This window comes from Schistocerca serialis, chromosome 3 (genome assembly GCF_023864345.2).
Source record: "Schistocerca serialis cubense isolate TAMUIC-IGC-003099 chromosome 3, iqSchSeri2.2, whole genome shotgun sequence".
In the NCBI taxonomy this organism is placed as follows: Eukaryota; Metazoa; Arthropoda; class Insecta; order Orthoptera; family Acrididae; genus Schistocerca; species Schistocerca serialis.
In genome coordinates this window covers 524750452-524777709 of record NC_064640.1, presented here as the reverse complement: position 1 = coordinate 524777709, position 27258 = coordinate 524750452, and the positions used below count along the sequence as shown (strand labels likewise).

The following is a 27258-nucleotide window of genomic DNA, read 5'->3' as shown; positions in this document are numbered from 1 at the left end:
ATGTAGACTGGCAATGGCAAGGAAAGCGTTTCTGAAGAAGAGAAATTTGTTAACATCCAGTATTGATTTAAGTGTCAGGAAGTCATTTCTGAAAGTATTTGTATGGAGTGTAGCCATGTATGGAAGTGAAACATGGACGATAAATAGTTTGGACAAGAAGAAAATAGAGGCTTTCGAAATGTGGTGCTACAGAAGAATGCTGAAGATTAGATGGGTAGATCACATAACTAATGAGGAAGTATTGAATAGGATTGGGGAGAAGAGAAGTTTGTGGCACAACTTGACCAGAAGAAGGGATCGGTTGGTAGGACATGTTCTGAGGCATCAAGGGATCACCAATTTAGTATTGGAGGGCAGCGTGGAGGGTAAAAATCGTAGGGGGAGACCCAGAGATGAATACACTAAGCAGATTCAGAAGGATGTAGGTTGCAGTAGGTACTGGGAGATGAAGAAGCTTGCACAGGATAGAGTAGCATGGAGAGCTGCATCAAACCAGTCTCAGACATGAACCAAATGGAACAGGACTGAAGACCACAACAACAACAAAGGAAATCCGAAATCCAGATGACCAGATAGATATTTGAACCATTGTTATCTCATATGAGGGTCCAGTGTTCTATTCACTGTAGCATTAGGTTCAATGGTGGGAACTAAGACAGCCATATTCCACCAGAAATGAATCTCAGAGTTTTCTCATGTATTATTTATGGTGTGAGGACTGAATATCTACTCTGTGCACCCATAAGATACAGACAGTGACTTCTACGTTGATACTCTTTCGCTTTCCGACAGCATTTCGCTCTTCTTTGTTGCCCAGCGAACATAATATGAGCCTATGCAAAAATCAGGCCAGTTTTCTGATTAGACTGACAAATTGTAACAATACATCATTCTTAACAGAGTCAAACCGTATTATGTGCAAGTAATTTGGAGTGTATAACATAGTATTTTGAGAGACTGTTACTGTTTGCGCCATACACTATAGGATCAAAAGTATCCGGACACCTCACAGTAGACAATAATATGGGGTGTGTCCACCCTTTGCGTCTATGACGGCTAGAACTCTGTTGGGGACACTTTCAATGAGATGCCTGCGGGGGAACGGCAGCAGAGTCTTTCTTAAGAGCCAAAACCAGAGAAGGCGGTGTTGAATCTGGAGCAATGTCGCCGTACTAACTCATGCAAAAGGTGTTCCATTTGGTTCATGTCTGGTCTCTGTGTAAGCCAGTCCATTTCAGGATTGTTATTGTCCACAAACCATTGCCTCACAGATTATGTTTCATGACAGGGTGTATTTTCAGGGTGCACAAACAAACATTGCATCCGAACTGTTTCTCAACTATACGCGGTGCACAATGCTATAAAACACGTTCGTATCCTTTCGCTATTTCTTAAGCACACTAAGAGGACCACAACTTAACCACAAAAAATATCCCGATACCATAACACCATCTCCTCCGTACTTCACTGTTCGCACTACACCATCGGATAGCCAGAGGGCGTAGCGTGATTCATTACTCCAAATCAGTCATCCACTGTCCACTGGCGTTGCTCTTTACACCATCCCAAACGTTGCTAAGCACTGACAACAGAAATGTGTAGCTTACGAGAAGCTACTCGACCATTGTACACCATTCTTTTTATCTCCATAAACTCATTAGTTGTGCTACCTGGACTACTGGCAGCACTTTGGAACTCACGAGTGACTCCGTCCGCTCATTCCATACGGTTTTTATAATCACCTTCCACAATGGTCGACGGCTCCTGACCGCCAGTGCATGAAGTCTACCTGGTCTTGGTTTATCTGTGGCTGTTTCTTCACGTTTCCACTTCACAGTCATATCATCGACGGCTGATCTGGGCAGATTAGGAAGGGTTGAAATGTTCCTGATGAATCTGTTAGTCACGTGACATGCAATGACTATTGTACGTTCAAAGGCATTGAGCTCTCCTGAGAGACCCAGTCTGCAATTACTGCTGCTCTGCTTACAACACAATATTCCCTGCTTCCTTTTATACTGGCAGGTACTCCTATCGTCACATCTAGTGTTCCGTATTACAGAGAGGTATCCGGAGACTTCTGATAAGATAGTGTACAAAGAGCAATAACACGACACTGACAAACCTTGAAGTTTCAAAGAGTTTGACAAAGGCCGCAACCAGTTACATAATGCGTTTACTATTTAAATTATTATTTTTTTATTATTTAAATAATGTAAGTAGTCAACAAACTTCGTGACTGGTTGCGGTATTTGTTAAGCCGTTTTGTATTTTTGAAACAACCACTGCCGATTAACATTCATTATGCATAAAAAGTTCTCGGTTTACATGCCGCGTCAGATTTGGATAAAGTCCCAAGCTTTCGATGAATACCTCCGTCATCTTCGTCAGGAGGTTTACTCCTGACGAAGATAACGGAGGTAGTCATCGAAAGCTTGGGATTTTATCGAAATTTGACGCGGCAAGTAAACCGAGAACTTTTTGTGCAAGGTCTCCGTCGCGAAAGGCTTCGTACTAACATGCAATATGCCTTTAAAGTTTGAGGAAATGTACAACGTATCTTGAGGAACAAATTGTGGATAAGAAACACTGTCGGAAACGTCACCCAGTGGCGCTACAGAGTCCCAACGCCTACCGTCAGTCCACTCATTCGCCAACCAAGTGAGTTTGTACGCCCCACGCGTTGCCGTGACAGGCGTGCACGTATCGCTGCCCACTGACGTCCTGAATGTTGTCAGACCCAATGCGAGTATACCCACTTGTGGTCCGTCAGCCTACTAATTCACGTTAACTGACGAAAGAATGGCCTAGCGGCAGGCGTTGAACCATGTGACCTCGACGCTCTGTAGAGTCTTCAATGACGTTTCCAGACTTGGGTTCCTATACTCAATTTATTTCTCATGACTCCTCCTAAATCCTTCGAAGTTGGTTGGTTCAAATGGCTCTGAGCACTATGGGACTTAAATTCTGAGGCCATCAGTCCCCTAAAACTTAGAACTACTTAAACCTAACTAACCTAAGAACATCACACACATCCATGCCCGAGGCAGGATTCGAACCTGCGACCGTAACGGTCGCGCGGTTCCAGACTGTAGCGCCTAGAACCGCTCGGCCACACCGGCCGGCCCTTCGAAGTTGGTTGTTACCTTTTAGTCACACACTCTACACGGGGTATTCCACAGTTCCTATTACAGGCTTCTTGGGGTTATAGAGGGAATACAGATTAGATAAGATCCCATGTCCGGAAACGTACCGTTTGGATATAAAAGAAGTTTGAAGATCGGATCACTTTCGTACATCCCCCTTCACGGTACCCACGCAAACTGAAGAGATAGTGCTTTCGTCAATCCCTGTTATAATTATGACATCCTTCCTTGGAGGAAGGACTGTTAGGGGGTACATTCTGCTTCGTGGGGCCAACTGAGGAGCTACTTGCTCGATTAGCAGCGGTACAAGGTCAAGAATCGCGATAACAATCTGGAGAGCGGGATGCTGACCACATGCCCCTCCATACCGCATCCAGTGACGTCATTGATAGAGAATCACACAGCGGTCGGTCGGACTCGATTGACCCTTCTAGGGATAGACCGCGGAACTTTACCATTTTACCTGTATAAATAACTTTAGGTCTGAACCACAAAACCGTTTCGAAATGCAGAAGGACCTGCAGAGGAACGACGATTGATGCAGAGACACATATGAAATTCAACAAAAATAAATGTGGATAAGTAAGAGGACAGACCCAGGATTGACAATAAGTCACTGGATAATGGCATAACCGTAAAATGTCCAGAAGCAAGCGTGTGGTTTGAAGTGGAGCGATCAAATAAAACTAATTGCAGTAAAGAGATGCTGCTGACACATTGGAAGGATTATTTGGAAATATTTCATATGCAACAAAAGGTAGTTTAAGAAATCGCACTTGACCGATTCTTAAATATTGCTTGTCAGTCTGGGAATGTCACAATAGGGGACTGGAAGATATAGACAAGATCCAAAGAAGAGTGGTGCGTTTCATCACAGGTTAGCTTTGTAAGCACGAAAGTGTTACGGATATATTTATACAATTAAAGTGTTAGGCGCTAAAAGTGAGACTTAGTGTCTCAACGTAGGCTTTCACTAACAAAATTCTAGAGCTTACGCTTCACCACAGGTCCTGCAGAAAAATCAGAGAAATCTGAGTAGATCCGGAATCGTTTTTCTCGAGATAGTCCACAAATGTATAAGGGAAGGCTGGAAAATACAACCGTATTCGAAGTACTCTCCGCCACACGCTGTGTCTTCACTCACGGAGTATGGATGCGGATGTAATATATACGTGATTAGTTATGAACGTTGTTGGCAATTATCACCATCCGCGTAGTTGGGGACTTCGTCGTCGGTACACTACGCTCTGCTGGAGACGATCCGAGACGTCTCCCCTGCGAAAATCACACACTCTAGAAGCACACTCACCTTCCCCGCGATTAATCATCCAAGTATTACGAGACGGTTGTAGAACGTCTAACAGTCTTTCTTTTCACGAGCTGCTCACAACACTGTCTAATCTTTTCCCCATATTTGCACAAAATAGGACCGCTTAGCGACGCTGCTTGCTACGCTTGCGAACGCAAGAACTTGCAAATTTAAAAACGCAGCTGGGATAGCGTCAATGGCCGTTCGCATTAGAGCGTCCGCAGCAAAAGGAGAAAGAGTTCGGAGCTGAGTATGTACAGAAGTACGGTCGCACGCAGAAGCGAGGGCAGTCTCTTTTAGTGCGGTCTTCCAAACGAGCGTGGCGCTGCTAGCAATGGTGCAAGCCTGTGACAGTTTACACAGAGGCCGTGTGCACACGGTGGCGGTCTAAAATACACGCTCGCCAGAGCCTCGGTCGCTACACTATTCCGCCGTCCACTACACCTTCCTAATCAAGTCCACTACGGCTGTGTAACTCTCAACAGTGAAGAAGAAACAGCACATCTCAACAGCGTCAGTGTTGTGACAAACCCTTCAAATACCAAACGAGGAGGGGTAGTTATAACGTTTGATCATTTCCTCGGAAAAAATCACGTTCTTAACGTATGTGTTTGCAGTGCTGATACAGATTGAAATCATTGCGGCACAGTACCACAGCGGCAGTAATTCGTTTTCAGCAATAACGCTGCAAAATGCATCCTGAGTAGTAACGTGTACGGCCAATATGCTATCTGACTCATTCGTCTAATGAAAGAATGAGCTTAGAACTACGGTGTTCTTTCCAGTCTCAGGTACTCAAAAACAGGGAGTCCATCACAGACAGAATACATCATTTGGAATACGGCAGAAAGGGAAATAAATGAATAACCATATTTCTATTGTCAGTTTGAGTGAAGTCTGAGAATGTCTCCCCTTGACGAAAGCAACATTACCTGAAGATTCATTTTAACAAGCGTCCACAGTACCATGTCATTCGCAGAGGTTCGCGATTGCGTACCTGCCGTCGTGTAAATCACTGAAGAAGGAGGAAAGACGCTATCAGGGTCCTTCAGTGCTTTATATGGTCTTACCTGTATAGTTTTCATGTGATTATAAGCATGTTTTTAACACTCGTAGTGACCATATAAAATTATCAGAGATCTCATAGCTCTTCAGTGACATTTTTCAACTTCGTCACTTTTCTGATTTCGAGAAGGTTCACAGGCAGACAGACAGTACTGAAGGATGGTACGTTCAAATAGTAGAGAGTTAGCAGTTCCTCAAAACTTTCACAATGAAACAGATTCCGGCTTACGCTTACCACGTGGGAGTGCCATCTAGTATCATTGTGAGCGGCCACCCACTGGTATTTGGTCTAGACTGTTTATACACCTTCCTTTCAGTTTACTTACATTTACAATCAACTAGCATATTCATTCGTCGATCACTAACTATCTGTGATGTTACTACGGTTTCAGATGACGCAACGGCGTCTATGACAGACCAGTTACTTTTACAAATAACATCGACAGCGAACAATTTTATAATGCTGCTGACATTGTCTTTTTCTGACACAGTACCGATGTACCGATGTTACACGCATTTCTGAAGACAGTCGTCATTCTAGAACTATATAGCAGGTTCCGTGTGTCAAGACATTCTCGGTCTAACACCTAATCGAGTATTCAAAGTATTCCGAAAGCTCATCTCTTGTTTCGGGACGTCATAAAAACGAAATCGACTTGTTGCATACATGGGTAAACGGAAGATTACAAAATGAAGTTTTCAACATTCGATCACAGGGTAGTCCTTGGGTTTTGTATGGAGCATACACTGACAGTACTCTATATATGCATAAAAACTTACAGCGTAGTTTTGACTCTACGTTAAACTGAAGGTCATCTATGTAAATGGCTGGATACTCCAGTTCACTGGTAGTATCGGCAGTATGGGCATACAATATCAAATACTACCATCGATAATAATGCAAATATAGGCTATTAAATGTTTCACATATTTTCAAGTTTACAGAATATCACTGAAACAGAACGTATGGTTTGGAAAATCAAATATCATTTTTGCCGAGCTGTTGTATCTAGGGTGGAAATTACAGCTGTTTACAACGTATCATAGTGATGTATAGTGATGAACAAAAACATTATGACCACCTGCCTAAAAGCTTGTTTGTACGTCTTTAGAACGAAATACATCACTGATCCAGCATGTCAGGGATCCGACAGTTTTTTGGTAGTTTGTGGAAGTATGCGGCGTTAGATGTCTACGCGCAGCTCATTAATTCGTGTAAATCCTCAAGCCACTGCATCACGGGTCTGGCTCCGAAATACGACAATTATACTGCTAAAAGTTGACATAGCCATCGGGGAACACATTAAGCATGAAGGGATGCAGGTGATTCGTAGCTGTCAGCGTGTCTTAGATTACTACCATAGTTTCCACGCAAGCGCAAGAGAAAGTCTCCCATAGTATAATACTGCTCCCGCCAGTCTGCGTCAGTGGCACGCTGCACATTTCGAGGCACCGTTCACCTCTATGATGGCGTTTGAGGAGACGACCATCTACCTAACGTAGCAAAAAAGTAATTCAGCCGAAGAGCCAACACGTTTCCATTGACTGACGGTCGAATCCCTATGGTCTCGTGCCTACTACAATCGTAACTGACGATGTCGTTGGGTCAGCATTTGAACATGCTATGGGTGGTCTGCTGCGGAACTCCAAGTTCAACGATGTATGATGAACAATGTGCTCCGAAACACTTGTGTGTGCACCAGTACTGTGCTCTTTCTACAAAGAACCTGACGTTCTACAAAGAACCCTACGTTCTGTGAAGAGTCGTGGACGTCCAACCATTTAGCGCCTAGTGGTAGTTTCGCTGTCCTTCTACCTCTTTCCATAGATGCTAACGACAGTAGCACGTGAACATTCAGCCAGGTTCGCTGTTTTCGAGATACTCGTTCACAGATTGTGCTAATTACAATCTGCCCTTCGTCAGAGTCGCTTATCTCAATGGATTTCCCCATTTGCACCTCATATCTTCGCTAGGGTGATCCCCCGTCCATGTCTGCTTCGCTTACATACTTTTGCTACAGCGTCACGTGACAGCAACGCCCCCAGGAGGCATCCAACGTCGCGGTGGGCAGTGGTCATAGTGTTTTGGCTTATCAGTGCAGGTGAAGTCGAGACGAGCAACTTGATATAGAACACTTGTGGCCCATCAAGCTGGGAAACTGCTTCAAAATGGCTTACAAAAACCATCTAATCTACAGAGCACGGGTGCCGCGCAAGATTTTGGCTAAAATCGTCCTTAAATATTAAAAACACCTTTTTCTTGCATTTACAAAATATAAAATTGATGTTTGTGTAGATTTTACCCCGAAATAGTGTGAATTTTCACGGTACAAAATTCACAATTAGGTCGTTTTGTTTGTCTCGTCGTCTTTTAACTAAACTACTGTGCTTATAAGGGTCTAGTGTAAATAGAATTATAAAAGTAATTAGTTTTTGCGTAACTTTTACAAAACAGAGCGAGATGATATTGAAAAACTCACGTGGCGCACATGAGCGGTAGGTGAGGTGGCTTTTGTAGGCCAATTTGAGGTCGTTTCCTGGCCTGAAAGACTGCAGGGGTCCTGCAGCAAATTGTTAGTTTCGACGTCCCCTACACCACTGTGGTACATTGTAAACAGATGACCTACAGATTTATTACACAGGGTGTTCCGAAGTCTTTACGACAGACGTCTAGCGATTATACATCACGTCATGGGCAACATCTTTTGTTAGAGACAAAATGTTCGCTGAAGCTACCCAACGACAATAGGCGTCTTTTAATAATCGCTGGCCTTACAACATTTCTACCCTTATAAATTGATAAACTGAATTTCAACAAGGAAACCATAAGAATGAGTGTCTCTAAACGGAGGAAAGTATTTTAGTAGGGAATCAGGAACGTCAGTTTTGCTAGGAATATCGTCATCCACGCGGAGCTGATGACTGAAAGATAGGCAACACACATTGCGTACAAGTGCCGCAAAGTGCCTATGCCCTGAATCCTCTCAAGGGCTTAATCAGTCTTAAACGACAATTTGGGTCGATGGGAAAGGCAGCGAATTTTTTGCCTCTAACAAAAGTTGTTCTCAGTGGCATGATTTGTCATACCTAAACGTTTGGTACAAAGACTTTGAAACGCCATGTATATATGTCTAATATGTTCACATTTGGTAGCAGAAGGTATTACGTATCAGTATCGCATGGCGACTAAGGCGCCGGCCGCTCTGACCGAGCAGTTCTGGGCGCTTCACTTCGGAACCGCGCGACCGCTATGGTCGCAGGTTCGAATCCTGCCTCGGGCATGGATGTGTGTGATGTCCTTAGGTTAGTTAGGTTTAAGTAGTTCTAAGTTCTAGGGGACTGATGACCTCAGAAGTTAAGTCCCATAGTGCTCAGAGCCATTTGAACCATTTTTGAGCCGACTCGCTATGTTTCCCAACATGGTCGTTTCAAGAGGTGTTTGTAGGACGAAGTAATATGTTTTCTGAATACTTTTTGGAACGTACAGTACACTCTCGAAATTATAACATTAAGCCCCGTGCGTAATGGATGACGGCTCTTTTACAGGGTTTGCCACTGCAGTTTCATGATGTCCGTAGCGCTCTCCCGTATATTAAACAAACCAGTGACAAAATGTGCCGCTCTTATTTATAATTTCTCTATCTTCTCTATTAACCACACACGAAAAGGTCCCAGACTGACCAGCAGTACTCTAATATCGCTCGAATGAGTGTTGCCAGCCGGCTGGGGTGGCCGAGCGGTTCTAGGCGCTACAGCCTGGAACCGCGCGACGGATACGGTCGCAGGTTAGAATCCTGCCTCGGGCATGGATGTATGTGATGTCCTTAGGTTAGTTATGTTTAAGTAGTTCTAAGTTCTAGGGGACTGATGACCTCAGAAGTTAAGTCCCATAGTGCTCAGATCCATTTGAACCATTTTTTGAGTGTTGCAAACCACATTTTTGTGTATGAATTCCATTTCCTTACCGTTCTTCCAAAGAATATCAGCCTGACCACTGATTTACCTACAACTAGTTTTATGTGGTCGTTCGACCTTTTGTCGTCCCGGACGGATACCCCTGTATATTTTACAGCTGTTCCTGTTATAGCTGATTTATGGCCAGTAATTTGTCTGTTGCTCTGTCCGAGACGCTTTTCAACTCGGCCATAGGTGTTATCATTTTCGTTACACAGCAGTTCCAGTTGCATGGTTCAAAATGGTTCAAATGGCTCTGAGCACTATGGGTCTTAACATCTATGGTCATCAGTCCCCTAGAACTTTGAACTACTTAAACCTAACTAACCTAAGGACATCACACACATCCATGCCCGAAGCAGGATTCGAATCTGCGACCGTAGCGGTCACGCAGTTCCAGACTGAAGCGCCTAGAACCGCTCGGCCACACTAGCCCGCTCCAGTTGCATGAAAACGTATTTATTTTAACTTCCGGATTCGGCTCGTTCGCCGGTATCGAGCGATAACGTTGTCTGTTTATAAAATCTGGTGCGGATAATCTCTGTCCGAGAGGAGGAGCACAAAGCAACAAACAATTTGCGGGGACAGGCAGGAAGGGGCTTTCTTGGTAAAGCTTTACCTCTTTAGTTACAACTTTTCACTTTATAATATTCTAGAGGCCGAAACCGCCCGTGGAAAAAAATTGATTTCGTGCAACTCAACTCGACCTGAAACTTAACCAAAATAATTGGTCTACCCACCTGTTTACGTGTAACGCGTTAAATTTATTTACGTTAAGGGTCACCTGCCAGTGCTTGCACCAAGCAAAAAGTTTCCCTGAATATCGCTACGGTTTTCTGGCGCTGCAACTGGCTCATATGAAACATTATCAAGCGCCTACAGCCTCTGTAAGCTTCCGACATTACTGACAATGTCATATTTATTGGTAACACAAACGGCTCTCTAACACTCCCTTCGAGTGATCCAGGGGTCGCTTTTACATCTAACGATCTGCCCCATTAGAAAAAGACGTGTCGAGTTCTGTATGCTAGGAAGTCTGGATCCCGTCTCGTTGGTGGTCTTTATCTTCCATTCGAGCACAGAGCAACTGTTCAGCACACGGTTGTGATAAAAAGATTAGCACTTTCACCATTTGCACGCGAGCTTGCGGCATCATTTCATATTGGGAATTTTGCCGCTCGGGCGGAATAGCGGATACGAGAGACACGATTGCAGCGCGAGCCGGCGGACTAGAGACTGGCGCGGTGGGCCGTGCGGCAGCCAAGCCGGAACTGCGCCGCCAAGGCCGGCCGCCGCCTCAGCGCGATCAACGGGCCGCCGCCTGCCGACGGCCCGCAAATATTTGATAACACACAGCCGCACTGCTCAGCTGCTCCCGCATACACCTGGGACAACGCACTCCCGGCCCAGTTGCTGGTTCTGCGTAACGCCGAGATGGCTCTCGTTTCAGGGGCTCAAGTGGCATGTGCCCCCCCCCCCCCCCTTTCTCCCTGCGTTATTGGCTACGTACGCGCAGGAACTAACGCACCGTAGGCAATCTGTTACTCATTTCAGAGTAGGACTGCTCGTCTGAAACACACTCCGCGAAAAACGTTACGCCCCCCTCATAGTGTAGGCTCAGGTAACGGGAATATGATGCTCTTTTCAAATTGCGTTCAAAGTTCAACTTGCAGCCGATCATAATATCAAAGCGCCTTAAGGCAGCGTTTACGGAAAAAATCTGTAGAGACAGGCGAACGCGCGTTGACAAGCGATTAGTAAGACGGATGGCGTCCATGTGCCGATCAATTGCCTTCGCTTTTCCGTCGTGACCGGCATACTTTCTGCATGTTTCTGTTATTTTTCATTGCCGGACATTGAGAAAAATTACTGACATCGAGGACAGCAATATTGACATCGAGTTACTAAGTGACGGACTAAAAATAGGTTAGTATTATGAATAAAGAGCTTGAATTGTATAAAAATAAAAATTTGATACAGCGAGCTTCAGAAGAATTAATTTCAGTCTTCTGTCAGGAAAATGAGTAGAGCAAAACAGAAAAATATACGTAAGAAAAACTTTAATGCCAACAAGTACACTTTCAAATGGTTCAAATGGCTCTGAGCACTATGGGACTTAACTACTGAGGTCATCAGTCCCCTATAACTTGGAACTACTAAGACTTAACTAACCTAAGGACATCACACACATCCATGCCCGAGGCAGGATTCGAACCTGCGACCGTAGCGGTCGCGCGTTTCCAGACTGTAGCGCCTGGAACCATTCGGCCACTCCGGCCAGCAGTACACTTTCGTTCATATTATACTAACTACAGTTCAAGTCTACTTTCGCTAAAAAAATAGTTGATAAATTAAGCCCATAGGTCATCCATTATGGGCAGGATTTATACTTGTGAGATTTCCTTCTAATTTGTCTTTATTTAAATCCATAGCCGCGCGGAGTGGCCGCGCGGTTAGAGGCAGCATGTCACTGACTGCGCGGCCTCTCCCGCCGGAGGTTCGAGACCTCCCTCGGGCATGGGTGTGTGTGTTGTTCTTAGCATAGGTTAGTTTACGTTAGTTTAAGTAGTGTGTAGGTCTATGGACCGATGACCTTTGCAGTTTGGTCCCTTATGAGCTCACACACTTTTTTTTTTTTAAATCCATCTCTCATTCGAACACGGTTGTCGAGCACTGTAATCTTTTTTACAATGTTTTCGGCATAATTCACACTGACATCTGATGGGTAATGAAGTATTACTAACTTATTACTGTACCAAAAGTACACTCAACACATTTGATAACAAAGTTAGCCGGTAGTCAAATACCTTATTTTCATAAGCCATCTGCTTTCCGCCGTGGGGGTCTCAACAAATTTTCCGTCAGCCAATACGCTTTATCATCTACCATCACTTAAGGAAGTACCATGTCGTTGTTTTCTGTTAAAGGTCTCTGTTTCGGTGAATCCAAAGATTTCAAAGCCGCGCAGTCTGAGGGCGCCTCGCCACGGTTCGCGCGGATCACCCCGCCGGAGGTTCGAGTCCTCCCTCGACCATGGGTGTGTGTGCAGTTCTTAGCGCAAATTAATTTAAGTTATATTAAGTAGTGCGTATGCCTAGGGACCGATGACCTCAGCAGTTTGGTCTCATAGGAACTTACCACAAAGAAAAAAGATTTCAAAAATGGTTCAAATGGCTCTGAGCACTATGGAACTTAACTTCTGAGGTCATCAGTCCCCTAGAACTTAGAACTATTTAAACTTAACTAACCTAAGGACAGCACACACATCTATTCCCGAGGCAGGATTCGAACCTGGCAGCTTAAACGCACTTGCATATTTATCTACCATTTTTCTAGTAAACACATGGGCAAAAGAAAAAGAAAAGAAAATCGCAAACATTTGTTCTACAATACAAGACATTATAACACCGCGCGTCGATATTTTTAAACATATAAAGCGCCTCACATCAATATGATATTCAATATTAGAGATTTGTTGTACGTACCTATGAAAAGTAATTGGTCTTCCTTTCACGTAGTTCTCTTTACATCCGTAGCAACAACAACACTGCACCATGGCTGTTATTACTACTAAAACGTGTAGAAACGTACGTAAAAACAGGTGAATGCGTGTAATATTAAAGTTTCGCTGTTACCACAAATTGGAGATAAGCAGCGACTTCCCATTACCACGTGACTAGTCCCATTTGATGTTGAGAACATGTGCAGTAGGCTATGTTCAATCCATAGATGCACTATGTAATCGAAAGTATCCGGACACCCCCAAAAACATACGTTTTTCATGTTAGGTGCATTGTGCTACCACCTACTGCCAGATACTCCATATCAGCGAACTCAGTAGTCATTAGACATCGTGAGCGAGCAGAATGGGGCGCTCCGCGGAACTCACGGACTTCGAACGTGGTCAGGAGATTGGGTGTCACTTGTGTCATACGTCTGTAAGCGAGCTCTCCACACTCCCAAACATCCCTAGGTCCACTGTTTCCGATTAGTGAATTGGAAACGTGAAGGGACACGAACAACTCAAAAGCGTACAGGCCGATCTCGTCTGTTGACTGGCAGAGAGCACCGACAGCTGATTAGGATCCTAATGTGTAATACACAGACATCTATCCAGACATCACACAGGAGCTCCAAACTGAATCAGGATACACTGCAAGTACTATGACAGTTATGCGGGAGGTGAGAAATCTTGGATTTCATGGTCGAGCGGCTGCACATAAGCCACACATCACGCCGGTAAATGGCAAACGACGCCTCACTTGGTGTAAGGAGCGTAAAAAATGTTCAAATGTGTGTGAAATCTTATGAGATTTAACTGCTAAGGTCATCAGTCCCTAAGCCTACACACTACTTAACTTAAATTATCCTAAGGACAAACACACACCCATGCCCGAGGGAGGACTCAAACCTCCGCCGGCCGAAGTGGCCGTGCGGTTAAAGGCGCTGCAGTCTGGAACCGCAAGACCGCTACGGTCGCAGGTTCGAATCCTGCCTCGGGCATGGATGTTTGTGATGTCCTTAGGTTAGTTAGGTTTAACTAGTTCTAAGTTCTAGGGGACTAATGACCTCAGCAGTTGAGTCCCATAGTGCTCAGAGCCATTTGAACCATTTGACTCAAACCTCCGCCGGGACCAGCCGCACAGTCCATGACTGCAGCGCTTCAGACCGCTCGGCTAATCCCGTGCGGCCCTCCTATCTGTATCCATCTCCTCCTCCCCCCTCTGTGCGGATCGATTTCTTACTCCCCACTTCTCTCTCCATTTTGTTATCCCCACCCCCATAGGAGCTTGCTGGTTCTTATCCTCACATAATTTCTTTCCAGATAGTATGCGATATGTGTACACACTTACGTTGAAATCGAGCCAGTGCTTTAGGAGGAACTTTCTACCTCTAGCTTTGCCCACGTACGCACAATGACACATATTTCACATATATGTTGTACAATGATTTATTTGTGTAGGTACATTCAGAGATAATTATGAATACTGTCTGAAAAATGTGTTGCTGATATAGTTAGTAGTAAAGAAGTAGTGAATTAAAGGTCATACTTGATCTGGCAGTATTACTGCATGAACAGTGAAAACGTAGTAAGCGATAGACGTTTTTCCATTCAACATTTTGTGCGGGGGGGGGGGGGGGGGGAGTTAATAAGCGAAAAAATTCTCGTAAATGTTTAAGATTATGTGTAATGTTTGTTGAAAAACACTAAGTCACTAGTCAACACGGATTAAAAAACGTCGTTCTTACGAAACATAACTATCTCTTTACTCACACGAATTTCTGAGTCCTGTCGACAAGGGATTTCAAATTGATTCCAGATTTCCAGAAGGCTTTTGACACCGTACCTCACAAGCGGTTTGTAATCAAATTGTGTGCTTGTGAAATATCGTCTCAATTATGCAACTGGATTCGTGATTTTCTGTCAGGGAGCTCACAGTCCGTAATAACTCAAGGAAGGTCATAAAATAAAACAGGAGCGCTTTCTGGCGTTCCCCAGCGTAGTGTTCAAAAAATGGTTCAAATGGGTCTGGGCACTATGGGACTTAACTTCTGAGGTCATCAGTCCCCTAGAACTTAGAACTACTTAAACCTAACTAACCTAAGGACATCACACACATCCATACCCGAGGCAGGATTCGAACCTGCGACCCTAGCGGTCGCGCGGTTCCAGAATGTAGCGCCTAGAACCGCTCGGCCACTCCGGCCGGCCAGGGTAGTGTTATAGACCCCCTGCTATTTCTAGGTTACATAAGCGATTTAGGTGACAATCTGACCAGCCGTCTTAGATTGTTTTCAGATGATGCTGTCGTTCATCTTCTAGAAAAGTCATCAGAAGATCAAAACTAATTTCAAAACGATTTAGATAAAATATCTCTATGATGCAAAAATTGGTATTTGACCCTAAGTAATGAAAAGTATGAAGTCATCCACATGAGTTCTAAAAATAATCCGTTAAACATCGGTTACACTATAAATCAGTCAAATCTAAAGGTAATAAATCCAACTAAATACCTAGGAACGACAGTTACGAACAACTTAAACTGGAAAGAACACACAGAAAATGTTATAGGGAAGGCGAACCGAATACTGTGTTTTGTTTGCAGAACACTTTGAAGATGCTACAGAGTTACTAAAGAGACTGCCTTCACTACGCTTTTCCGTTCTCTTTTGGAGTTCTGCTGCACGGTGTGGGATTGTTATCAGATAGGATTCACGGAGTACATCGGGAAAATTCAAAGAAGGGCAGTACGTTTTGTATCATCGATAAATAGGGGAGAGAGTGCCAGGTACATGACACAACATCTGAGGTGGAAATCATTTAAACAAAGCCGTTTTTCGTTGCAGTGGTGTCTTCTCACGAAATTTCAATCTCCAACTTTCTCCTTGGAATGAGAAAATATTTTGTTGACGACAACCTACATGGGGAGAAACGATAATCATAAGAAAATAAGGGAAATCAAAACTCGCACGGAAAGATATAGATAGTTTTTGCCGCGCGTTGTTCGAGAGTGAAACGGTAGAGAATTAGTGTGAAGGGGGTTAGGTGAACCCTCTGAAAGGCGCTTAACTGTAATTCGCGGAGCAGCCACGTAGATACAGATGTAAGTTCTCAAATACTGGATGAACTTAGTCTCGCTATTTTCGCGGCGTGAGCTACTTTGCTTTTTCACTCCCATCTCACCCTTTCGGAGATAGGTGGTTCTTATCCCGACATTGGTTCTTTCTCGATAGTAAGTGATATTTGTCCAAATCCTGTATTAATTTTTGGACACTCCCTCCCATATTTCGCGATAATACAAAACGTGCTGCCTTTCTTTGAACTTTTTCGATGTGCTCCGTCAGTCCTATCTGGTAAGGATCCCACACCGCGCAGCAGTATTCTAAAAGAGGACGGACAAGCTTAGTGTAGGCAGTCTCCTTAGTAGGTCTGTTACATTTTCTAAGTGCCCTGCCAATAAAACGCAGTCACTGGTTAGCCTTCCCCACAACATTTTCTGTGTGTTCCTTCCAATTTAAGTTGTTCGTAATTGTGTCTTATCGCAATTGTGCCATATAGAATATAAAAATTAAAAGAACATAAGAAGTAGACATAGCGCATACGTACGCGTTTCACCGGTGTTCCCTCGGACGACTCTCGCGAATGGTGTAGGTGTGGCGGTTGTGGGAGGAGGAGACTGCCACGCAGCATTCAGATTTGAGAGAACGGGGGAGTGATTGACAGAACGGGTGGCGGCGCCGCTGGCGTCCGTAGCGTGTAGCGGCCGCTCGTTACACTGGCCGCTCTCAGCCATTCCTCATTACCGCTCCCACAAACGCGTGGGAAACATTCCACGTCGCCCTGATATGTTCATTTGCAAGCCGCAGCACACACGAACGGCCATCGCGTGAAATTCGTCTGTGTCCGGGACGCCGCATTCCTTCGCGTCATAAAGTTCAATTATTTTAAATACATCGCGGGATACCGGCATTTCCACCGCTGCCCCCGCGAGGTACAACAGCGTTCTCACAGCAGTCGACCAAAAAAAAAGTTGAAACTGGAGTCGGAACGAGTTGTAACATGTGGTTCTGTAACTAGGGGGCGCTCCCATCAAATCTGGCGAGGCGCCTCAGGAGTGTTATGCGATCTTAGCGCTACGTGAAATCCCTTGCATCGCGTCACGAACGATAGATGACAGGGTAATAATTCTGCAACGTTTCGTTAACATACTAATAGACTAACACAAATATTTCATCACTTTTACAGGCCGACGACCTCAGTCGGAGAAAATAGTATCAATATGATGCCATGGCTTCACTAAAATGGGTTTTTACAAAATTACATCAGCTGCAAAACATAATGTTTTTCTTGGCCGATAAGTGTACGGGTAGACAATAAAGACATCACTAAGCCTTTATTTCTGTAAAAAATCCCCTAAACCTTTGTTTGGGTTTCTATTTTAGTCTTAAAACCGCAACATGTGCGTCTATTCTGTTGTATTTGCGTGTGTGTAAAATCTTACGGGACTTAACTGCTAAGGACATCACTCCTTAAGCTTATACACTACTTAACCTAAATTATCCTAAGGACAAACACACACACCCATGTCCGATGGAGGACTCGAACCTCCGCCGGGACCAGCCGCGCAATCCATGACTGCAGCGCCTGAGACCGCTCGGCTAATCCCGCGCGGCTTGTTGTAATTAATCATTTGTAGTTGCATTATTTAAAGTTGCTGTTATGCACTTTATGATTAGACAAAATCTCATCTACATAGTAGTCGGGAACAGTACCACATGTTTCTGCTATCAAAACCTGGTTATCGGTGCTGTATTTTTTATTTTTTTATTTTTTCGAGAGTGACATCATTGAACGCTGTAGGCGTTGCCGCACGTTGCTGCGGCGATGGTGGTGGTTGGCAGCGAAACAAGGTTCTTAAGGTACAGTCATTGCACTGTAAAGAATGTAAAATTGGCAGTGCCATAAGAAAGCGTAGTGGAACTTCTAAGACTCTCAGCATTCATAAACGATTTATAAGGAGCACTGTCCGATTGTTCGCTGACGATGGTGTTGTCTACAGGAAAGATTCGTCATTGGGTGATTGAAAGAAGAGAAAGGAACGTAGATTAGGGTTTAATGTCCCGTCGATATCGAGTTTATGAGAGACGGAGCCTCTGGGTGTTTCTAGGATCGGGAAGAAAATCGGCCGTGCCGTTTCAAAGGAACCATCCCGACATGTGCCTGGAGCGATTTAAGGAAATCACCGAAAACGTAAATCTGAATGGTCGGACACGTATAAGAACTGTCGTTCTCTCGAATGTGAGACCAGTGTGCTAATGTCCCACCTCGTTTGGTGGCGGGTCGAAAGAAATGCGGAAAGAATTGGGCAACATTTCCATTTGGTGTAATGGAAGTCAGCTGTCTGTAAATGTGGATAAATGCAACATAACTCCCGTAACAGTCAGAAAAATCCCCATTCAAGATTATAAGATTAGAGGCCATTTAAATATTGAAGTATAGTACTAACATGCGATACGAAAGTGGCGAACACTTAGAGTCACCATTAGCGAAGGGCAATTGGAAGGTAGATTGCATACGTGAAAATTGGGCTGAATGATATTTGCGCGCACACACAAAACTCAGTGAAATTTACGCCCAGTATTCGTGTACACTACCTGATCATTAAGCCAAGGTCTACCTGCACTTCGAAAGTCCTGTTTCATACTAGTGCATAACCGCTTGAATAATCGCTCTTAGAACGATTTTAATTTTCGTTGTGTTCAGCTCGTGCGCCTTGTATGCCTGTCTGGTTATACGTTCGATATGGAAGTGTCAAATGGTTCAAATGGCTCTGAGCACTATGGGACTTAACATCTATGGTCATTAGTCCCCTAGAACTTAGAACTACTTAAACCTAACTAACCTAAGGACATCACACAACACCCAGTCATCACGAGGCAGAGAAAATCCCTGACCCCGCCGGGAATCGAACCCGGGAACCCGGGCGTGGGAAGCGAGAACGCTACAGCACGACCACGAGCAGCGGACATGGAAGTGTCAACGACCATCTGTGGTAAGCTAAATGGCTACTATGAAGTTCACTTGTATGTCGTAAAGAGAGAAAATAGGGCGGGGCTGTGATTTAACGCTGTTCAAAGCAGAAATCAACGTAATGCCGAGGATTGCTTAACACGAAAGACTTAGTTTAAACGAGCATTATTCCGGAGCTCCGGATAACACTCCCTAAGAAGTTCACTTCTAAAAAACCATCCAACAGGCAGGATCACATAAAATATTTCTTTATTTAAGACAACCTGTTTCAACAGGCTATTCTGTCATATTCAGGTCTTAAAATCTGCGAAAATTCAGTCTGATTCAGTTATTGCATCAGACAAAAAATAAAATAAATTATGATCCCTTCCAACTGCGAAACTTTTGGCATTACGCTTTTTATTCGAGCATCTTGAGTTCTTTTAGTCATTAGTTATTATAAATTAACCATGCAGGGGTGCCCGGCTCATCAAACTACCGAGAAAGTTGCGGAGTTCGATCAGGAGGTTTAGTGGACCTTTCCTGTTTACAGGACATCGACAGATATTTTTGAAGAGTTCTGAGAAAGTGCAGTGCGTCTGCGAAGGCAATCGCATGTACATTCGGCCAACTCTCGAGTACTGTTTCAGTGACAGGAGTCCTTATCAAGTACGTATGACAGAAGACATCGCACGAAATCAGTGACATGCAGCTAGGGTCGTCATAAGCATAATAACGCATATAAAAGTAGAACAGAGATATCCAGAAACTGAAATGGGAGTCTTTGGAAGAAATGCGTCGTTGTTCTCGCGAAACCATCTTGTGTAAACCTAGGGAATAAGTATCCGACGAAGAATGTCCGATTATTCTGCTGCAGTCATTGCACATACCGTGCAAGGCTCGTGAAAATGAAATGAAGGAGAGTATGGTACTTACAGATACATATAGACAGTCGTTTTTCCCTCGCTCAATAGCGAATGGACGAGGACGGAACACAGTTAACACTGTTAGGGACTGTCCTCCGACACGCACTTTATAGCGTCTTGCAGAGTGTACATGTAGATTTAGATGCAATAACGGTGCCATCTGAGAAGCTCGCTACCTGTACAATATCGGAAACGGAGTGCGTTACACATCCTTATCCTGGACGTAAAGAAGTGCGTTGATATTTAACATTTCTAGCCCAGTACAATATCTGAGGATATCCTAGCTGAATGACACACAGAAAAAATTGTTGGATAATAGCACATATCAACATGCGAAGCAATGACATAGATGCAGACCAGCTTGCGAAGACAGCCGTTTAGGATGGCAAAGAGAAACAGGAAATAGCACCGTCGGGATTTTTCATCTTCGAGATAAGACATCTCATTAGGAATGAGTGTGACAAAGGGTGGAGAGTCTCGTAGGAGAAGGAGGAAGACACTGCAGTATTATAACACCAATAATACCAAAATGACCTCGGTAGGGTTCAGCTGCATACGGAAGTTCTCAGTCATTATATCCCGCTGATGATCAATCACTGTCGATTCAAGTAACAGCTTCATTGTATCAGCATCATATCGTCTACTCTGAGTGACTGTGAAGAAGTCGAGAACCTCAATCGCATTTTCTTTCCCTGCATATACTGGAAAGATCCGTCACTAGTGTTACAAAACTACAGCAGGCATCTCAAACATCAGTTACCAATCTCAATTCCTTTACTGTTATCAAAAGACATTTTAGTATATAAGACATTATATATGTTCTTAGTCGAAGCAAAGTAACTATACGCAATCTGAAAAAGTATATGGGCACCTATTAGTATACAATAATACGGGATGTATCTGCATTTGCCTTTATGAAGGCTTCAGCTCTGCTGAGGACACTATCAGTGAGGTGTCTCAATGTATGTGGAGGACTGACGCCACATCTATACACAAGAGCCGAAATCGGAGAAGATGGTGACGTTGGACGCTGAGATCTGGAGCCAAGTCGACGTTGTAACTCACACCAGAGGTATTCCTCTGGGCTCAGGTTGGGACTCTAGGTAGGCCAGTCCATTTCAAGAATGTTATTTCCAACAAACCATGGCCACACAGATGCTCTTTATGGCAGGTACACTGTTGTTTTGATACAAATAATCATTGTCTCCGAACCATTCATCTGCTGTACGCAGTACACAATGCTGCAAAATGTGCTTCCGAATTTAGCATTTCCTTAATCACAATAAGGGCACCAAATTCTAATTACGAAAAACATTTACCCTTACCGTACCACCAACCCATGATGGCGGGTAACGTTCCCCAGGCATTCGCCAAGCCCAAACCCTTCCATGGGAGTGCCACAGGCTATAGCGTGATTCATTACCCCAAACCACTCTTTTTCAGTCATCCACAGTCCTGTGGCGTCGCTCTTTACACCACTTCAAGAGTCGCTTAACATCGACTGCAAAAATGTGTGAGTTTTAAGGAGCTGCTAGATCACTGTACCCCATTCATTTTAAGTCCCAGCGCAGAGTCATTGTGCTGGATGGACCGCTGGTAGTACTCTGGAAGTCAGGAGTAATTCCTTTCACTGATTTCTCCGATTTTTACACAACCCTCCGTAATGCTCGATGGTCCCTGTCCGTCAGTACAAGACGTCTGTCTGGTCTAGGTTTGGTGTGGCTGTTCCTTCACGTTGCCCTTCACAGACGCATCGCCAACAGCACACTTCGGTAGTTTTAGAAGTGCTGAAATGTCCCTGATGGATTTGTTAGTCTGGTGGCATCAGACGACTTGTTCACTTTCGAAATCACTCAGCTCTCCTGAACGACCCATCTGCTGTTACCAGCTCTCTAATGTCTAAACAGTACCCCCGCCTCCTTTTATACTGTCGCTTCCGCTTCTCGTGACATCTAGCGTTCAGTTCCATATTACACAGGGGTGTCAGGATACTTTTGATCAGATGGTGTGTAAAAGACATTCATAAAATTCAAAGAAACTACAAACATCAAAAAAAGTTTTGCATCACACCGGTTCCCAGAATTCCTGAAGATACACGTTTAGTGTGGATATTGTATCACACACACAGTCTCTTTAACTATTCAGAGATGTAACTAAACCCGCCCAAAGATGTAGACAACCATGCATGAGCAGCGCCTATTAGACGGTGTAGGTCCGACAGCCGGTCAGTTCCAATCATTCCACCAGGAAGGAGGTACGCGGCTCGTGTTGTTTGTAGTTCAACCATGCCTAGACGGTCAATACCGCGGTTCGATCGCGTCAGCATTGTTACTTTGTGCCAATACGGGTTCTGAACAAGGGAAGTGTCCAGCCGTCTCAGAGTGAACCAAAGCGATGTTATTCGTTCGGACATGGAGCAGATACGGAGAGACAGGAACTGTCGATGACATGCCTCGCTCAGGCTGCCCAAGGGCTACTACTGCTGTGTATGACCACTACCTACAGATTATGGCTCAGAGGAACCCTGACAGCAACGCCACCAAGTTGAATAATGCTTTTCCTGCAGCTACAAGTGTCGTGTTACGACTCGAACTGTGCGCAGAAGGCATCATGATGCCCAACTTCACTCCCGACGTCCATAGCGAGGTCCATCTTTGCAACCACAACACCATGCAGATGGGCCCAACAACATGCCGAGTGGACCGCTCAGGACTGGCATCACGTTCTCTTCACTGATGAGTGTCGAATATGCCTTCAACCAGACAATCGTCGGAGACCTGTTTGGAGGCACCCGGTCAGGCTGAACTCCTTAGACACACTGTCCAGCGAGTGCAGCAAGGTGGAGGTTTCCTGCAGTTTTGGAGTGGCATTATGTGGGACCAACATACGACGGTGGTGGTCATGGAAGGCGCCGTAACGACTGTACGATACGTGGATGCCATCCTCCGACCGATAGTGCAACCATATCGGCAGCATATTGACGAGGCATTCGTCTTCATGGACGAAAATTCCCACCCCCATCGTGCAAATCTTGAGAATGATTTCCTTCAGGATAACGACATCGCTCTACTGGAGTGGCCAGCATGTTCTCCACACACGAACCCTATCTAGCATGCCTGGGATAGATTGAAAAGGGCTGTTTATGGACCACGTGACCCACTAACCACTCTGAGGGATCTACGCCGAATCGCCGTTGAGGAGTGGGACAATCTGGACCAACAGTGCCTTGATGAACTTATGGAACAGTCACGCATCAATGCAAGAGGACGTGCTACTGGGTATTAGAGGTACCGGCAAGTACAGCAATCTGGGCCACCACTTCTGAAGGTCTCGCTGTATGGTGATACAACATGCAATGTGTGGTCTTCATTAGCAATAAAAAGGGCGGAAATTATGTTTATGTTGATCTCTATTCCAATTTTCTGTGCAGGTCCCTGAACTCTCGGAACCAAGGTGATGCAAAACTTCTTTTGATGTGTGTATTTTAATCTTGAACTTCGTTAGTTATAGCATTTTTTACATTTTTATATTAACTGTCGATTTAATAGTAATCGACTTACCTTTTATGTATCACGTTAATATTTTTTCCCCGTGTTTGTTATGTATGTAGACTACTGAATGGGGCCACAAGAAAGCCAATAAAACCAAAAGCAGAAGGAACTATTACATTCGCTGCTTCCTACCCAAGGCAACAGCTACACCTAAGTAAACTGCTCTTAAATGTAAGTAGGTCTAAACTAATCGGAGATGGGCAGTATTCATGTGACACGAAAACTGGATCGACAGGGTGTAGGCAGTATCGAAGTTTGGGAGTTACTCGCAAGTAAGGCACTGTGGCCGCGTCGGCACGGCTGCCGTAAGCCGGGAATATGTGAGCGCTGCAGAACGACACGGGTGGGCGGGGAGGAAATTATACGCTGCGGCGCCAGCAGCCACCTCGCATTACCTCACACTCCTGCGCTCCCCTCGCTCCTCTCCCTCTTTGCCTTCTTCCACGTTTTAACACAGCACGCTCACCTACACTACGTAACCCCTTTTTTTCTTTTTTCTACTTCGTACTGTAAGACCTGCACATCGGAATAAGAACAAGGAGACGTGAATCGTTTTTAATATCATCAGCTATCAATTTCAGTAGCTACAGCCGGCAGCCGGCGGGTTGCCGGTAAATTTTCAGTTCGCATTCGGCGATCAAAATACAGCGAGCAAAACGAAGGCGCGCATCCGGTGGCTAAGTGGCTGGCGCTATTGTTTTCAGGTGGCCGGCCATTAGGCACAACTGCTCCCGTCCAGTCTCATGCCTCGTCTTATTTCCCAAATGGCTTCGTACAGAAGGTAGCAAAAGAAAAGCGGGATATGACAAATGTAGTCTTCAGGCGCCATTTCATTGACACCAGATCGAGTAGCTCTTTGAGGGAAATGAAAAACAGATATAGACAACATGGTATGAAGCTAGATCTTAAAAACACGGAGGTAAGCAAGTAGGTTTAATATGAGCTTTGGAAAATGGCTACCTACGCACCGAGACAATTTTGACCACTTGGAATGTGGAATTACCAGTGACACGAGATGCGAAGTATAAATGAAGACTGTAAATGGAAAACGTTCTACGTGGCAAGCCCGCCGGTGTGGCCGAGCGGTTCTAGGCGCTTCAGTCTGGAACCGCGCGACCGCTACGGTCGCAGGTTCGAATCCTGCCTCGGGCGTGGATGTGTGCGATGTCCTTAGGTTAGTTAGTTTTAAGTAGTTCTAAGTTCTCTGGGACTGATGACCTCCGATGTTAAGTCCCATAGTTCTCAGAGCCATTTGAACCATTTTTTTTCTACGTGGCACTTTTTCACATAACATGTTTTCAGTTTTCCTGTGTTCTCGGTACTCCGTTGCCTTTCCCTAGACTTCATCCAGGCGTCAAACCATGGAAATATTCTCCAACAAGTGTTAGTAGATGGCGCAGTGTCTTTGTGCCAAGCTGTGCTTCCCTCTGGAGTTCGAAAATTTAAAAGTGACTTTTATTGACCGCTGTAACACTAGTTAAAAACTTAATGTAGTATTTCTGCACATGGTTTGTCACAAATAAAACGTGGAACAAAACTGTCGAAAACTGACATTTTTAGAGCGGGGAGTGTACAAAATACGAGTGGAATCTTGGAAAGAAGAAAACAGCAACCAGTCATTACAAATACGGCTATTTATTTACGTAATTAACGCCGTTGGCGTTTTCGAACCGAAAGATTTATGCCCAGGGTGCTTTTCACGTTTATACACTCAAAAAAACACGACGCACCAAACGGAATTATCCGAATCGGACGGAAATCGATAGATGTGATGTAAATGTACAAGCAAATGATTATAATTTCAGAAAAAAATGATGACTTATTAAAGTGAAAGAGCTTCACTAAGTGGGCAAGTCCAAAACGCGTTGGTCCCTCCCTGGCCCTAATACAAGCAGTTATTCGGCTTGGCATTGTTTGATATAGTTTTTGAATGTCCTGCTGAGGAAATTCTGTCCAACTGGCGCGTTAGATCGTCAATATCCCGAGATAGTTGGAGGGCCCTGTCCGTATTTCGTCAGACGCTCTTCATTATGGATAGATCCGGTAACCGCTACCTTGCTGGCGAAGGGACGGTTTATCAAGCTTGAAGACAAGCAGTAGAAAATCTCGCCGTGTGCAGGAGGCCACTGTCTTGCTAAAGTGTAAGCTTAGGATGGCTTGCCATGAAGGGCAACAAAACGGCGCAATACTGTCGACCTACCGCTGTGCTGTAGGAATGCCGTGGATGACAATCAAAGGCGTCCTGCTGTGAAAAGAAATGGCATCCCGGACCATCAGTCCTGGTTACGGTCCGTATGGCTAGTGACAGTCAGGTTGGTATTCCACCGCTGTCCAGGACGTCTCCATACACGTCTTCGCTGGTCATTAGGGCTCAGTTCGAAGCGGGTCTCACCACTGAAGAAAATTCTCGTCCAGTCAGTGAGATTCCAGGACGAAGACGTGTTTGGAGATGCCCCGAACAACGGTGGTATAACGTCTCGGTTGGACAGAACTTGGCACGATATCCCTCAGGAAGACATCCAACAAGTCTATCAATCAATACCTATCCGAGTAACTGCTCAGTTACTGCCTGAGGTGGACCAACGCGTTATTGACTTGCCCAATTTATGAAGCTCTTTCTCTTGAATAAAACATCCAATTTTTCTAAAATTGTAATCATTTGTTTGTCAGTACATGTACATCAAATCTACCGATTGCGTCCCATTCGGATAAGGCGTTTGTGATGCGTCCTTCTTTTGCCTTATAGTGTATTACATTTGATGTTGTTTCCTATAGTTGTTGGAAAAACAGCCAACAATTAATACAAACAACAATAAATGCAGTATAACCGTTAACAGGCGGCTGTTTCTGTTTGAAACAATTAACAGCGCTATTTGTATAAATAAATAGCATTATTCACAGTGGCTGGCTGCTGTTTTCTTGTTTGCAACGATCAACTTGTAAAGCACTCCGTCGTCAGTCCACGAGTGGGTTACCGGAACCATCCGACCGCCGTGTCATGCTCAGTGGAGGATGCGAATAGGAGGGGCGTGGGGTCAGCACACCGCTCTCCCGGTCGTTATGATGGTATTCTTGACCGAAGCCACTACTATTCGGTCGAGTAGCTCCTCAATTTGCATCACGAAGCTGAGTGCAGCCCGAAAAATAGCAACAGCGCATGGCGGCCTGGATGGTCACCCATCCAAGTGCCGACCACGCCCGACAGCGCCTAACTTCGGTGATCTCACGGGAACCGGTGTAGCCATTGCGGCAAGGCCGTTGCCGATCAATTTGTAAAAACTTGTTTATTGATACACAGAATTTCTTGATGTGGCACTTACAATGTTCTTAATAAACTATTTATTTTCTGATCAGTTTCATTACGTTTTGCGATTCTGTGATGACCAGCTTAGTTCTGTGGTTACAGGATATCTTCTCCATTTTTCGATATAAATCAGTTATATGCAAACAGTGATGAATTGTATTTTCATTCTCCCGAAAAAGTCATATTTTTGTATACAAACGTATTATATACAAACAGAGATGCATTGTGTTTTCATTCTCCTTAAAATGTTAGATGTGACACTTAGAACGGTTTCTGTTTACGCTCTTCAAATGAAAATAAGAACAGCAATGGTGGAGGAATATCTTTCTGTTCACTTATACAGTCAGCTAAGGGAAATATCTATTAACTATTTCGTCGGAAGTATATCCTCTGCAAAGACGCGATGAGCAGTGTTCGAAAGCCTCCAAAAGTATAAGTGTGGGGAAAGATGGAAGATGTGCACCAGAAACATAAGACAAGGAGTGAGGATGT

The 27258-nt window shown here is 44.5% G+C and overlaps 1 protein-coding gene across 1 annotated transcript in view; it reads right to left on the bottom strand.

The window, feature by feature from the left end:
- LOC126470977 (neuronal PAS domain-containing protein 4) overlaps positions 1–27258 on the bottom strand; it is a 1201991-nt gene that overhangs the window by 639953 nt on the left and 534780 nt on the right. The gene's annotated exons all lie outside the window — the stretch shown is intronic.